Source organism: Sus scrofa, chromosome 15 (assembly GCF_054392235.1).
Source record: "Sus scrofa isolate SSC_HxYL_T2T_F1_AM1 chromosome 15, Sscrofa_HxYL_maternal_Yorkshire_Landrace_v2.0, whole genome shotgun sequence".
NCBI classification, from domain to species: Eukaryota; Metazoa; Chordata; class Mammalia; order Artiodactyla; family Suidae; genus Sus; species Sus scrofa.
Window position 1 is genome coordinate 106,686,387 of NC_139397.1, and position 17,175 is coordinate 106,703,561.

Here is a 17,175-nt window from a genome sequence, read left to right on the forward strand (position 1 = left end):
GACTACAGGGAAGGAGAGGGACTTAGGCATATGGATATCTGGGAAAAAAGCATTCTATGCTCATTGAAAGAAACTCAGATATATTTTAATATTCTTTTAAATAATGTATTTACCTTCCCTTAAATTTATGCCAATCTGATATCAGAAATACTGGCAAGAAGTAAACTTATCTGGAGGTGAAAGACTCAATAAAAGGAAGACAAGTTACTAAAACCCAGAATCCAAGAAGTACAAGCCCACAATAACGATTAGTACTTTATTTCATATTCAGGTGCTATAATGATGCATATGTTGTTAAGAGTAGGGGAGAGGAGACAATAAACTTAGAAAGTTTCTTAGTTAATTCATTAAAATAAGTATTCCTTTATTAATTCTTATTATAATTTTATATCAATAAACTTATATATAGAGATCTTTATTGTTTCTTACAAACTTTATTCCAAAGATTTATTCAAATTGGAATAGATTGACTGTGATAACTTTCCAGATAGAAGAAGTTACACATTGTATTTGCAGACCATTTCCCTTCTGTGATATTAAAATTAGGCAATTATGTGGGGAGGAAAAACATAGACCAGGATGTCAGACAATCCTTGAAGTCTAAATGATATTTGATAATCAGGAGTAGAGTGTTGTCTTAGTGTAAAAATCTAACTTTTTTAAAAAGCACATGCTATTTCAAGACCCACATCATAGTTACACTTAATGAAACCTTCTGAGGACACACTGAGCTGGAGTCTTCTATTTCTAAGTTAGGATCCCATTAACTAGATTTATTTAGCTTATTCTGGCTTCTAGCTTCAGAAACAACATATAACGTTAAAAGTGTTGAACATGTAGTCTTTTATGGTATGTATAGTACTATAACTGAGAAAGTTAAGAATTTGTAAACTTAAATATGAAGTCTTTTATGGTACTGGAGTTGTCGACAACTTAGTAAACAAACAGCATTCAGGGGTAATTTGAAAATTTACACAATTAGTGGATTTTTGAAGGATGTTTGAGTTACACCAAAACTCTAACATAAACTCTTTGATTTTGGTATATTTGTTTTGAAGGATGTAGGCTGGGATCTGGTTCATTAAATATGAACATATATTAATTTTATGATCAAAAGACTTAGTAAATCTTCTAATAATTTTTGAACTGATAACATGGAACACATACAGGAAATCCTTCAGGAAAGCGTATAATTAAGGAATATAATTAATTCATGTGAGGACTTCTAGTAATTAAAATATGAAGCAATATATAGGAAAATCATTTTATGGGTTTCACCCCTGTCAGTTTGTTCTAGACTTTAAAACTTTCTCATCTTTCACTTGAAGGCCTTCCTGTTCAAATTAATGAAACCAAACATTCTTCAAAGCTTTATTCTTAAGAATATCACTTTCTTTTACCACATTCTTTTTGTCTGAAAAATGACCAATTTCTCATATATAACCACGACATTTGTGGTGGATTTAGAAGTTAGGAAATCTCTGTTAAAATCTGTACGATCACAGTTAAATTAGAAGCAGTTGAAAAGAAGGTATTTCAGAATCTTAACCAAAGCACATACTATTGTGAGCTAAGAACTCATTAGATTGTTCTTTATTTCAGGTTTTTTAAAAATGTTTTATATATAATCCAAAGTTTCCCAAATATTATAAATATATGCATAAAATATCTGACCTATCAGGTTTTGTCATTTTAGAAAACACTCTAGTTAAATTATTCAGTCCTGATTTTATGACAAGATGAAAAATAAAGTGGCAGCTGGCAGTATAGGGTAAGAGTTCATAGGTACTTTAATCAGTGCCGTCTTACAATGCACAGAGGTGGAGCTGATGTTGTCCAGAGCTGGGGTCCTGTCTTGTTTACCTTTAACATCCAACCTAGTGCCTGGCACATTGTGAGTGCTTACTGAACTGAGGATTATGCTGTTTAACCCTTGCACCCTTAGTAGAAATAATGGCATAGGCATTGAGTTAGCCTACAACTGATCTCCGACAGATTAAACTCTGATATGAATAGAAATTTCCTCAATAAAAGATATTGCAATGAGAATATATTTTAACTTGATAAGAGGAAGAGCAATTCTGGAGGTCCTATGTGGATTATGTAGAGGAAATCATGCTACCTTTTTAAAAAAATGTAGAAATCTTATTTCCTTTTATACCTCTTTACCCTCCTCCATTTATAATACATTTCTTTAAAATATATCCTCAACATCAGACTGCTCCCCTTCTACCTCTTACCCACCCCCCCAAAAAAAGTCCTGAGTAACTGAAGAGTATGTACTGTGCTCATGGTTGAATGACAATATTAAGATGTCAGTACTTGTCAATTTAACCAGTGAATTCACTACAATTCCAGCTATTCCAGAAGGAATTTTTTAAAAGAATTTCTCAAATCTTAAATTCTAAATAATTATGAATAAAAAGAGAAAATATGGATGAATCTCCCTAACTAGTAATGGTGATTAATTTTTTTGTGTTAACTTGCTTAGGCTCTGGTGCCCAGTTGTTTACTCAAACTCTAGTCTAGATGTTGCTCTGAAGGTATTTTGGAGATATGATTGACATCTATGATCAATTGACTTTTAAGCAAAGATTACCCTTGATAATATGTGTGGGCCTCATCCAATCAATTGAAGGCTTTAAGAATAAACACTGAGGTTTCCCAAAGAAGAAAGAATTTTTTTCCAGTGCTACTCTTGAACGTCTGAGCCCAGAAAGGAGCTATTGGGTGTTTGGTTTAGAGGAAGGTAAGGGTTAGGTAGGTCTAGGTGTAGAAACTTAGTGAAAGAAGTGTACAGAGAGAAGACAGAAAATTACAAACTACAGATTCTATCTGCTGTGTAGTTTTTTTCTAGAGACCTGTAGTATTGCCCTCTTGTTGATGGAAATAATCTTATAGGCCATTGGTTTCTGATGTTCATGTCTATTTTTTGAGTTCTTAGATATTTTAATATCTGATGTAGCTGAAAAACATGTACATATAATTTACCTCATTCTAGAAGAAAAATCACCATTTGAATTAGAAAATTTCATAAATGAGAATCTAAGAATTCTTAATAGATCCATCAAAAAGGTAGATCCCATGAAACTGATACAACTATATGGAAATTGTGAGTCCCTATGATTGTAGATTAGTTTGTTTTGTTCTGGAGAAAGAATTTATAGTTTTCATTTTATTCTCAATGTGGGCTATAATTAAAAAATATTCAAAAACATATTTTTAGAATAAATTATCTTAAACTAAAACCTAAGTGAATGTTCACCATCCTATTGCACAGGTACTCTTTCATCATTTTTTTTTTTGAAATATACATAAGAGAATATAAGTGACTACAGTTAGGCAGTAGTAAGTCCCTGAAATAAAGATATTTTTTACAAAATAACCACCAAAAACTTGGAGCCCTACAAGTTTAATTTAATCATCCTAACTATTCCTTAAATTTTGATTTTCTATAGCTGCTGTAAGTAGCCAAAGCTAAAACTTTCTTGACATATATCTAAATTTATCTCTAATGTACCATCTTCCATAAAATCCACATAAGTAACATAAATTAATTTTCTTGTATTATGTTAGAAGAGATTGCATTTAAATTTGGATCATTATTCTTATTCAACTTTGTGTTACATCAGTAATAAGAGATCTAATAATAGATAATACACAATAGTGCAACAAAATAGGATTCAGAGTCACAGTAGATGCATGTAAAAACCAGAGCTTTGTCAATGGTGATCATTTGCCTTGGGAAACACAATGTTCTTCATTGGGCTTCATGTGTAAAATAAAGAAAAAAAGCAGTAATTTCTGTTTAATTTACCTTTAAAATTCTTAGTATGAAAACGTGTTTTAAGTACTCAAATTCTATAGAAATGGTGATTAACAATGTCAGTTTTATTAGGTTCTGACATGTATTATATGATGACAGAAGTGTAATCAGTCTAAAAACTGATTACAAATCATGCTTGTTCACTCTACCTGTCCCCTGAAGAAGCTGTAGTCTGATTGTCTATATGCTGACTGTTTGGAATGAGCTTTGCATAGAAACAAGTTATGTCCTCAGTCTTGTTCACAAAAGACTTATACCAAGCACTAAAATGTGGTGCATACCAGCTAGGTGCCATGTGCTGTGCTAAACAATGTCAATGCATGTAAAAACCAGAGCTTTATCAATGGTGATCATTTGCCCTGGATTCCTTAGAAAACCTTATAAAGCATTATGATTATCATTTCCATTTTATAGAAGAGAAAGGTGAACTAAGAAGTGGTGAAGTTTGGTTTCATATGTGAATGACCTGAAGCCAAATTCCATTAAGCTGAACTTCTGTAATATAGCTCATGTCTCAACTGTGGTGTTTTAGTTTTTGTTTCTGCAATTGATAAGTCGGAAACAAAAACAATTTAAAAAATTAAATTCACACACTAACCTGGGAATCTAAGATTATTTACTCTATTGCTGTTTCAAAGTAATTTCAATTCATTTTACACTTAACCTAAGGTTCTGAGAATAGCATCCCTTTGCACGAGGGATGATAAGTACCAGCCACCAACTGGAAAGGGAAGCAGAGCATGGGCCAGGATTTAAGTCCTGGCTCTGCAATCTGATAGCCATGTGATCTTGGGCACATTACTTAGGAGCTCTGTGCCTTGGTTTTGGAGTTTCTTATCTGCAAACAAAGATAATATTTCCTAGGGCTTTGGGGAAGATTAATAGTTTATACATAAGTAATTAGTAATGTATATGGCAAACCCTCAAATAAATTAGGTAAATCAGCAGCTGCAAGCCACCTTTTAAAAAGGGGTTCTCTTGTGTGAGTGCTGCGTGGACAGATCCACCCACTGCTGACTTCCACCTACTGCTGACTTCGGGAGGGAGCGCTGCAGCAGGGAAGGCAGACTTTCCTGTTTGAGGCAAAAACCAAAAAGTTATTTGTCCCTCAGGGATATTAAGATAGGTGCATCCAATAATGCATCCTTCATCTAATAATGCATCCTCATCTGATAATGCATCTTCATCTAACAATGTCAAGGACCAGAAAGTAAGGCTAACAAAATATATATAAATACGTATATTTATACAAGTAAACCTGACAATGCCAAGGTATTTTAGTTAGTTAACTGGGAGTTTAACAAAATTCTGTTTCACATATTTAAAATGCAGCAATGTCCTTACTATATATGATATGACTGCTGTCTAAAATGTACTCCATTCCAAGAAATTGCTTTGAAAAACAACTATGTATAATTTTTTTTTCTTTTTTAAAAATTTTGTTGAGGTATTATTGATTTAGAATATATTAGCTTCAGGTGTACAGCAAAGTGAATCAGTTATACATATAAATATATTCATTCTATTTTCTCATATAGGTTACTACAGAACATTGAGTACACCTCCTTGTGCTATACAGTAGGTCCTTGTTATCTATTTTAACAGTCTTTTTTGGCTTTTTAGGGCTGCACCAGCGGCTATATATAAATTTCTAAAACACAAATCCATAAGTTCTATTTGTTGTCTTAGCTAATAACATTTATTGTCATGTCCTAAAAAAAGTTTTAAAACCAAAACATTTCAATGAACATAAAATTTTTAGGAAGACATAGTAAATTGATTAACAAAATATTTAAATGTTACCCTAATACTAGACTTGCATTAACGAATCTCCTATTTTGCCTCATATTTGAAAATAGCAGAAGTTTTTAAAAATCGAGTTTCGCATTGATGGTGTTTTTTTCCCATAGGTTTAATCCTCCTTATTTTTGGTTAAAACATTTTTTATTTGTATATAGTACTTACCAAAGTTCCAATATTCCCTTCATATTATTGGAAGAGAAGCAAGATTGAGGTTCATGCACAAATATCTGCATAATAATTGGTCTCAGGTTAACGTATGGTTATGAGTTCAAATTAATACTTATTTGAAAAATGTGTGAAATCAGTGCTTGGATATAAGACAAATTTACCTTAGTTTTGTTTGATAAAACCAAGCTTGTATGCTCATGAATATGCTAATGACCTTCCAGCTGACTAAACTGGAAGGAGAGGGGCACCTTGTCAACCAACTAGCTGTTCTTTCATTATATCACTGCCATTTAATAAACCAAATGACATGCTCACAAGTCACTGTGGTTTTATGAATAGAGAAATAACAACAGATTTATACAAAAGCTTATGCCGTATTAACATTTTTAATTAAAAATATGTTCTAAGTTAAAATGAATAGGATTTCTCTTATTCATTGAAAATTGAGCTCCATCCAAGAACCTCAATAAAATGTAACCTCACTACTGCACGGTTGAGTTGGGTAATTATTTATTTAAATTTATATTGGGTTGAGATCAGTTTTTTGTCCTTTTAATTGGTAGTAATGTAGAAAACATGAAACAGTTAATTAAATGATGAAGGAAGAAAAAGATTAAGACTTGTTTTACATTTAAAAAGTAAATATATCTTTTTGACCACTTTTGCAAACAATAATATATTGGTGTGTTAGTTTTGTATAATACCATCTCTTGTAAGTAAACAAATTAATTTAAAGGGAAATAAAGGAAGAAGCATGTTCTAGGAAAATATTTGCAACTTATAATCTGATAATAATACTAGTAACCTAATAAACATAGATCCTAACTCAGTTCACCGTCAATGATTCCATTTTATTTTTTTAATAAGAATTTTACTGTCTTTAAAATTAAATTTTTCATTTTTTTGTAAAATAATATATTTAATTAAAAAATTTGACTAAGTTTATTCAAATATGGAAAAATGCAGAGATTATTTGCTCTAATCTGATTTAATGAACAATATTGTAATCTTACTTGGACATGAGAATAATCTGGATTTATTGAGGATGAAAATTTAAATTGTTTAAATTGGTATGGCAGTAGGATGTTTAAAGTGTATTTCCTATTATTTAAAAAGGTTTGTTGATTTAATTATCATATATCTAATCATATGTTCTTTTTCTCAAATCACACTACCTCAATATTTATATTCTGAATTTTATAATTAAATGTATATTATTTCTTCAATTTTACATTAATTTCTAGCTTCATAATTATGAACAAATTTATAAGTAGGTAAATTAAAATTAAGGTGTGAAAACTATCTACTTACTTTGAGTTGTATAACTACTCTTGATGAAAGAATTGGGGCAGGAATGGTTGTCCATGTGAGTAAATGAGAAAATGAACAAAATACCTTGTTAATATACAGACTTTGAGTTTCTGGTATATTTTTATCTTCCACCTAATTGCATTAGAACATTTTCTGATATTAAATGAGAGGTTTTCTTGAACTTAATAATGCAGCATGGTAGAAGCACTTTAATAGAAAGAACTTTCCTGATAAATTATAAATGTTTATATAGTTCATGCATGGACTTCAAAATCAGACATAGACAAATATTTTAAATAGTTGTATACTGATTTTCCATCTTAACTAATATTATCTGGTAGCCTGATCAAGAACTAAGAGGTGCTACAAAATTGACTCCTTGAGTGTCTTTCATTAACATCGTTGCAATGATACGTCTTATGTTTATGGGTTAAAAGCTTCTCTGAATCCTAAACAAAGATAAAATTAAAGCGAATGACTTCAAATAATCCTCTTTAAACATATTTGTTGTCTGAAATGTTGACACCATAGTCATTATAACTCCAAAGAATTACGTTTTGAAGCTGTGTTCAAAGTCATACATGGAATATGAAATAAGTTTTGTTTAGTGTATGTATAGTTTGATCTTTAAAAAATTATTTTGTTCTTTTTCTATAGCAGTCCCTAAAGCAATTCTTAAAAAATAAGTAACTAACAAATTTTAACCATGGAGATAAGGGTTGAAAGCAAAATATTGTGATAATGGTCACAAATATGATCTAAGTCAGAAAGATGTAGTAATACTATTAACTGAATTCTGATTAGTTTTTACATGTTTACCAAAGAATTCTTCCATATTAACATAAGTTTATAAGGTAAACATCTTGTCTTAATATTATTTTGAATTTTTCACTGCAGTAAATATGTGTTATGCATAAAATAATGGCAAAATATGTCCAAGTAAATGTGAAGGTTGTCATAAGTACGCTAGGCTGTTGACTTATTTACACTTCAGTATGTCCTAGCCATCACCAGTGAGTAAAGTACATACATCTTGACCATTCATTTAACATAATTTAAAAAATTACAGACCTAGTTCTAATTTCTTTTTAATTTTCTGTTATTCCTTTTTTTCTAAGTGAGTGAATACTCATATGTTCTAAAAATTTACACATTTTAACTAACAAAGTGATATTTTGGTGTGTGCCAAGATATATTGGGAAAAAAAGAACTTGTAGCAATAACCAAAACATGTTCTTAAAGATAACTGAATGTTGTAGGTAAAGTATAGTTCAGATCACATTAGTCACTGTAGTTTTTCAATTCTATATTTTATTTTGCATATTTAGAACTGGCATTAGAGTCTGTGCATTGATTTTATGATCCTATAGGGTAATAACATTCAGAAAAATAATTCTTTATGGCTGAAAGCATGCATTGATCCTCTGATACCCTCTTACCATTAAAGAAAATTAACTATAGAATATAATAATATGAATTCTTGTTTTAAACTTCCAATTATTTTCTCAAATATTATCTTTGCCTAATAACCCTCTATATTCATTGTCTTATGTTTTTCCACAGTATTTTTTAAAAATAAAGATTCTAAATGATACTCTAGTATAGTTACAAAAAATACATTAAATTATGCAAGAAAATTATGGGGTTTTGGCTAGAAATTAAAGACTAGAGATTTTGAGGACTTTGTTATTATAAATATGATATTACTATAATACCTCCTAAGAAAATTATCTAAATTAAAAATAATGCTATTTTAATTTTTGTTACTACCCCCTGGCATTGGATTAGGCATTTAATGTGTTCTTTCCATTTCCTCCCCTAGTTATTTAATGGCTATTTACAAAGTCACATTCTAAAAACACTATCCATTTCTACAAACATGCCAGGGAACTCAGTACAATTAATAAATGACAGAAGATAGGAAGCCAGCCATAATATTTTTAAAGAATCACAAAAATAAGACTTAATTGAAGTTTCCATTATTTGGAGAAATTTGTGGAAAAACTGAGTAAAAAATTATGAAGGAATTACTCAGAATGAGTTGATAGTCCATCATTAATGTGTCAGTTTATGGGTGATTAAGTACAGGCTTTCTCCATTGAAGGACATTTTGCAGAGTATAATTTCATTTTAGGTGAGAAAATAGATTAGAATTATGTCAGTCAATATAATTTGAATCCAAATCTAACATCTGATCTTTCTTAGCAACAAATTTTTCATATGTCTATACCAACAACTTATTAAGGAGATACTAGTTTCTTAATTGTCCAGGACAGTCTGTACTGTTGAAAGAAGCATTAACAGATGTTTCAACTCAACATTTCAGTGTTTGATTCTGGAAATTCTTTAACACACACTTTCTCTGTTTAATAATCTGATATACTCATTTGGGAAACCTTTGTTATTTTTCTTTATACACAGTTGTCTTAATATCACACCCTCCTCGAACAAGCTTGCAGAGGGATACCAGACAAATAGAAGTAACACTTTGAAATTAGAGTTAATATAGAAACATCAACATATTCTGAATCGTAGTTGTGTGTTTTTTCCTTTTCTGCCCACCCCATGATCCAATACAGCGGAAACAGTCCAGGGTTAGTAAAAGAGAGATTTAAATACATCTGGCAACAGCAAACAATGAAAATTCCATTAGTTCAATAGTTAGAGATATATGTATAAATAGAGGTGAAAGGCAAATAGAAGACAAATATAGTAAATCCAAAGTGATTACTTTTCTTTTAATTCTCCACTGTGTTTAACTACAGAATGAGTGAGACTCTGAGACCCCCATAAGTAATTGTTCTTTCACCCCCTTTTTGGAGTACTAATTATATGGAAAATTTAAAGTTTCCTAGGGGAAAAATGTTTTCCAGCTGTCAAAATTTAATCTTAGCTAATAGTAGAGCTAATTTTAAAAGGCATTGTTCCCTGATTATTTTTTCAGAAGTGTGCCTTTTAATCCGTTTAGATGTTTTATTACTTGCTAGTTTTATTTTCTAGACTATCACTGTACATAACATAATCTAGTAGTAATACAGTGTACATCTTAGAGTGATATACTATCATTTTTCTAACATGTGAAATGAGAATTGTTTCAAGTAATTTCAGTGTCACTAAATTCCATAGTAGAAACATTGTCAAACTACGTGAGAATACAATTCTGAATAAATATATTTATTTTGAATAATGCACTTACCCAGCACAGCTCCTTAAGGAAATACTTGGTGAAATAGTCTTAGGATGGAATTTGATTTTCTGAGATTCCGCAGAAGAAATTTACCCCCAGGCAAGGTGGGGAAGGGTGAAAGCTTTGCAATGTGATCCTGCAGGCAGGGTGAGGTCCAGTTAGCAGAGCCTGAAGATCCCAAGACAGGAGGTGACACTCTCTGCTGGAGAGAGAGGGTTGTTCTGAGTAGGTTGGAAGGGTTGTCACATTGTATGTGCTCAGCAGCAGAAGGGAAACATCAGAGCTTCCTGTTACATCACTCTGACCCCGCCTGCAGTTAGTGTTAGGTTACTTTCTTTCTCAAATGGCATACCCCAGGAAAGCAGCACTCCTTTCTTATTCTGAGACAAGAGCAAGAAGCAGCCTGAACAGACGGAGATCCTATGATGTATGAATACATTGTTAGCAGCAAAAGCTGGCTGGATTTCACCTTGACTGAGTTCTGTTAGAACTTGCTAAACAGAGCTGCCTATGATTTGAAGGAAATCTGAGTATAGCATTCAGCTCAAAGAATTAAAGGAGTTAGGATGTGTGTGTGTGTATGTGTAGTTATATTTTACAAAACATCAAGAAAATTTTTTATCTAACATGTCTTTCTTCACAAATGAATACAGGAAAATAAATTTTTCCATCAAAATTAATTTTGTGATCTAATTCTTATTAATTTGGATCTTTGATAATCAAAGCTATTTCCTAATCAGTTTTCCACAATTAAATGATGAAACTCTATCCTGTAAGTTTTTGAGCTGTTTTTTAGTTTTGTTCATGGTATAAGTATGTGTGTATGTGTCATAAACAAAACTATTGTGTGTGTGTTTGTATTGTTTATATACATATACATATATGACTTTTTCATTATATATAAATATACATTTTAGGGAAAATAACTTTGTGAGAACATATGTATACATTTAAAGTAATTGCATATATTTTAAAATATTTAACTTAATCATGCCACCTATGGGATTAAAAACTAATTAATACCATTATACTTATACCTCAAAATAGCCTTAACAAAAATGCAGATAATTTATGAATTATGAAACAATGTAAAATATGTAACATTAATGTTTTAGAAAAAGTTTTGTCTCAAAACATAATTTTATTCTAAATATGTTTAATCAATCATTGGAAATTTTCAGGAAAGTAAGTTTTAAATTTGAAATGCACTTTTTTTGACAATATGGTAAATGTGTGAGATACAACAATTATAATTTCTAAAACCTAAACAGCACTAAATGTCACTTAATTTATCTAGGCATCAATTTTCTCATCTATGAACTAGAAGAGATGTTATCAGGTAACATCTAAAACCCCTATAGTTTTAAGACTTTGAATCAACAAATTAGGTAATATTTAGAAATAGATATTATTATGATTACTGAATTCTTAGTAAATTTGAGGTCGGAGGCACTGAGATATTGGTAAATTACTGTGATTCCAGAACAAAATGAGCTTCTCACAATCCTTGTAGACTAACAAAGGGTGACAGGATGACGGAAAGAGAATTCATATTTTTTAAACAGTGTGCTCCTGCTGAGATTTTTTATTACATGGATCCATGGAAGAAACTTATTACGTAATTGTTGATTTTAAGATCAATAGGATCAAGGTCAATAAAGAATAAAAATACATATAAGAATAGGATACATACTAATCTCTATCAGTTATAAAGCTTTAAGAAACTAGTATCTATTTGATTTGGGGGAGAAAGAAATTAACCAGAAGTTGCAAGATTATAGAATGTTGTTATTTCCAGTTAGGGCTTGGTTTTGTTTTACTTTCGGAGGCTGCTGAGATGTACTTCATTTTGAGCTCTTTCTTTTAGCCCATGAGAAGAAAAGTTAATGTTGCAGATTATGGCTGACTCCATAAACAGTGGCTCTTTAATCAGAGTACCAAGTGGATATTGCCAGGTGAAAGCTCTACTGAATTCTGCTCAGAGAACTGTTAAGAAATAAATACAAAGCACTGTGATTGGACCAAGAGACATGAAATTCCAGTGCTGATTCTGAAACCTTCTAGTGTGACCTTTGACAAAACTTTTTAGGTCTTGCTGTTCCCAACTTAAAATCCAGCAGAATCTGGAGTTCCCGTTGTGGCTCAGCGGAAACAAATCTGACTAGGAACCATGAGGTTGTGGGTTTGATCCCTGGCCTTGCTCAGTGGGCTAAGGATCTGGCATTGCCTTGAGCTTTGGTGTAGGTCGAAGACGTGGCTTGGATGGTGTTGCTGTGGCTGTGGCGTAGGCCAGTGGCAACAGCTCCGATTTGACCCCTAGCTTGGGAACCTCCATATGCCGTGGGTACAACCCTAAAAAACAAACAAACAAAAATTTAAAAAAGAAGAAAAAATAAAATAAAATTCTGAGCAGAATCAAATACTAGACTTTAATATGTACCCGAGACCCTGTCTCATCTCTCGTGCTTGGTATATTATCTGACCCCTATAAAGAGATCAACATATAGCTTTTGAATTTATATTATAAAAAACTGAAACTTTTTCCAATAAGTTTGTAAAAGTATTATTTTTTCCAAAGATTCATTGATTCTATTTGCCCAACATTAGTTAAGTCTAGTGATTGAAAAAAAATCTATGCTTTGAATTTATAAGACTCTTAAACCAATCCTTTTTCCTCTACTATGCATCAAGTGCTATACTAAATGGAAAGCCTAATAGAAATTGTAGTATTTATATATTTAAATAATTGGTCAAGCACATAGTTATACTCCATGAAGGCCCTTGGATAGTTTTTATTAATATCATTTAATAGCCTTATTTAGAAATAACTGGTAAACTGCATCCCACTAATCATATTCTTCAGAGTCACCATTTTATAAACTCCAGGTGAAATAAATGGAATGAGGCCTTTCAGGAATCATTCTGGATATGAGAGTCAGGCGAAAAGATGGATCATGGGACCTCTCAACAGTGAAACAGACAACAAATATTTGGTAAAGTGGAGCAGAACAAAATGAAAATGTTTTGATAATCAATTAGGTAATTCTAGCCAGTGAGACATCAATACATCAGTTCAACCTGATATATCTTAATTATTTATAAAATAATCTTTTCCCAGAATAGACTGAAGACACTTGCAATCATTTAATAAGTAGTGATCAAACCTATATTTTGAGCTAGATGTTGTACTAGTTGTGTTGGGGAGTTAAGGAAAAAATAGGGTATATTCTGTTATCTAGTTGTTTACAACATAGATTTGACTAGCACATGAAGACAAATTCTCTGCAATCAGCAACTAATACTGCTAATACAGAGTCTAGATGTAACCATGCAGAGCACTCAGTAAGGTTTTCTATAGAACCAGGAATGAAGTATGACATATATAATAATAATTAGTCATACTTGTCCTTTTCAGAATCCTACATGCAGGATTGTGCCTACATTTGTGGTCCCATGTAAGGCTCACAAGGGCCGTAGTTCTCCAGTAATGAGTATTAATTACCATGTGAAATGGACTTTGACTAACACTCAGGAGGAAGCTATCTCAGAATCTCTGGATTACTGTTTATATTATTTGACTAACTTAAGTCACATTTGACCAAAAATGTGGTTTGGGTAGAACTGACCACTTATTTTGAAATCATGTGGCTACTGCCTTGGAGCATAGTTTTGCCATGAAAACAAAACAAAACACTTTTAAATGAAACATAACAGACTGTCCCTGATGAGAGTGCAAGAAAAAAAAAAATTGAGAATTATTTCTGTAAAGTTTTTTAGGTATTATGTTATGAGTTAATAATTCCTCTTTATTCTTAATTGTTTGAAAGTCATTATGTACACCCAGAGATAATTTATACATCAACAAAATTGTGTATGCTATGCTTTGTTCGAAATGTACCAATAATTTGAGGAGAAACACATTTTTTTATACTCTACATCAAAAAAATCCTAGTTAGAAAATAAGTTGACCTGACCTTCTATTATTTTACCTAAATTGCTTAGTATTTTTCAAGTTATTTTTATTACTTAATGAACTGTATTTGGTTAAAGGACCCAGATCTGATGTCTAGACTATTGAAAGTGAATATGTTATTTTCCATTACTAAAATCGATTTCACACTAATTTGAGCCTCTCCTTTCCACCAAAGGGCTAGCTGTTGCTAGAATAAAGAACTGGCAGTGGCAAATGAGATATGCTGTGGACTAATTAAAAATAAGTTTTAAAATATAACAAAATCATAAAGCTCACAAAATGAACTCCCCTAAATGGGTGCCCCTGTTTGCTAGGGCAGTTTCAGTTTTTATTTTTGTGCTCAGTGTCCTGGTTTGGATGAAAAATTATATGTGGTAACCCTAGCTATACTTATCCATATTGTACTGACAAGTGGCACATAAATACTGAGAGTAATTCATCTGGAAAAATCTAATCACTACTCCTGAAAGAGTTTAAAATAGTTCTTATTTCTAGGCTAGTATTAGCTGGTATATACTCTGGATATGAATTGTGGATTTATTCTGAAATGCTTCTTATTTGCTGAGTATCAGTCTTGATTTTGAAAATAAATTGTTTAACTTTTGTGTTTATGCGTGTTGACCCAAGTAGCATTTGATTAAATGACCACATATTATATTTTGCTTAAAAGATTAATAATTAAGTTATAGAGATGCCAAATGGCATGAATGTTTTCCCAGTACAGACTATTTTATTCCACTATTGTCATATTTATATAACTTGTAAAATTATTAGCAATTTATATTCTCTTTTCAATAATTGATTCATGTTTAACATCACTATTGTATACAGTGAAAGCTTTTAAATATAAGGAAATGTGTAACTATAATACATATATTAAAGAATTATATTAAAGAATAAACAATGTATCTGCCTAAGAGTTCTTTACACCTTTGAGAAAGCTATCATTTTTTTAATACTCAGCTTCGAGGAATTGAGTGTTATCTACAGTCTCATCCTGCCATCTAGCGTTAAACATTCTCAAATTACCAAAGTTGCTCTCTAGATGAAGTAATAATGCAATTGTCTTTTTTTTTCTTTAAAGAAAAATCCCAATAACTTTGGAAGACTCCTAAGAAAACATTCTGATGATGTTTTGAGATGACTAGAGTTATAATAGACTATACAATCAAAGTAGTATATATAGTGACAAGATGGCAAACAATCATTATAAATGTTAAAATATAAGCAAAACACTACAAATTAAAATGGCATACTAAAGGGTCGGTTAGCTCAGTTGGTTAGAGCATGGTGCTGATAAAATGACATGCCACCTTTGGTCTTTCAGTTAATGTACATGTCACATATATGTACAACATATATATGTAACACACATATATTTAAATATTGTAAAGGATCTAAAGCTGGACAACTCTAAAGCCCATGGCTAGGCCAAAGTAGATTAACTCCTACATACCTGATTGGAAATATGTCACGTTTTTGAAAGCTCACAACAGTGTAAAGTGTTTCTCACATCTGATAAACAAAGCCCTCACTATATTCAAGCATGAAAAATATTTGTTTTACCATTATGTGGTAGAAAAAAAAATCAATGATTAATTGGCTATAAACATGCTCTGGCTTCATACAGCTGACATTTGATAGACAGTGTTTGGGGACATATTAATTACCCCTGAGATCTATCTCTGAAGACAATTGTATCATCAGAAAGCAAGGTTTCTGAACTACAGCCATCCATTAAATACTAATTGATTATCATATTAGTTGATCATCTGCCATGTGACTAAGCATTTGGATAGATACTGGGAGTACAAAATTTGATAATGGAGAAGAGGTCCTACTTTCAAGGAATTTACTTTCTATCCTCAGGTAGACATTGAGAAAAATATACTTATTTCTGCCCTTATTGCTCATATACTCAGATTGCTAAAAAACAATATGTTCAATCAGGACTGAATAGATAGGAAGGGAGGGTGGATGGAGTCTATACTTCTTATAGAACATTTTCTCTCTAGGTGATAGTTACTCTGGAACCTAAAAGTCAAGAAATACAAGATATTCCTTGGCTTAGAAAGGGGCCTGTTCTCCGTAGAGCCAGGAACAGAAGTTGAGAGAAGGATTTGGATTCTTATCATTTAGGCAAAAGGGCTCTTCAGAGGAAAAAACATCCGGCAGCGGTGGGGGGTGGGGAATGAAGCAGGATTGGAAGAATGAGGTGAGCAGGCATGTGGTCTCAGGTGAAATCTGAATTTGGCCTAGTTCATAGGGCTAGGGGTCTGGAGTCTGGAGTGTAAATTGCATGTCAGAGTTGTCCTCCTTTGATGCATGGGAGTCTGTCTTTCACAGCTTCTTCTTAGGTAGTTTTTGTGTGAGCCACTCTGGAAGAGGGAAACATAATTTCTAGGGGAGGAAACAACTATCAGCTGAGGATAATTTGCAGGAAGATACAGCTGGGAGCTATTAAGAGTGAATTCTCCCAGCAACAGGGAGATGAGTGCACCTGCTCAATATGGACGGGGGAAGGCACCAACCAGAATTTGCTAGGAAGACTACTGCAAGTAAGCAAAACCTGTTCAAGTGCTGCACCTTGATTGTTCCTGGAGTTTGGAGACCAGAGACAAGAAGAGTCCCCCGTGAGTATATCAGGACATAGGATGTAGGGCCATTAAGCTGTGATAAGGAATTTGTATTTTAGTCTATTTGCAATGGGTCATGCATGCCAATTCAACTTTTATGCTTTGTTTTGTGCTTTGAATTGTGGGTAGGGGTAATGTGGCTGGCATGAGAAAGCAAGAACAAAATCGTTCCCTGGGAAATGTTTCCCTGTCTTTCTGCAAAGTTATTAGGAAGTTAATGTCAACAGTGTTAACCGTGGTCCCTTACATAGTTATCCTTAAAATTGATTCT

The 17,175-nt window shown here is 32.2% G+C and overlaps 1 protein-coding gene and 1 long non-coding RNA gene across 18 annotated transcripts in view; one reads left to right on the forward strand and one right to left on the reverse strand.

Annotated features, from left to right (window-relative positions):
* CALCRL (calcitonin receptor like receptor) overlaps positions 1–10,518 on the reverse strand; it is a 98,559-nt gene extending 88,041 nt beyond the window's left edge. For both annotated transcript variants that reach the window (XM_005672015.4, XM_005672014.4), the window contains exon 1: positions 10,305–10,518. The gene's annotated coding sequence lies outside the window, so the exon portion shown is untranslated. The remainder of the gene's footprint in view (positions 1–10,304) is intronic.
* LOC106506297 (uncharacterized) overlaps positions 1–17,175 on the forward strand; it is a 476,882-nt gene that overhangs the window by 292,297 nt on the left and 167,410 nt on the right. The window contains exon 1 of one of the 16 annotated variants that reach the window (XR_014829362.1): positions 16,451–16,901. The exons of the other annotated variants lie outside the window; for them this stretch is intronic. This is a non-coding gene — a long non-coding RNA (uncharacterized LOC106506297). Of the gene's footprint in view, positions 1–16,450; positions 16,902–17,175 lie in introns of those variants that run through there. 16 annotated transcript variants of the gene reach the window in all.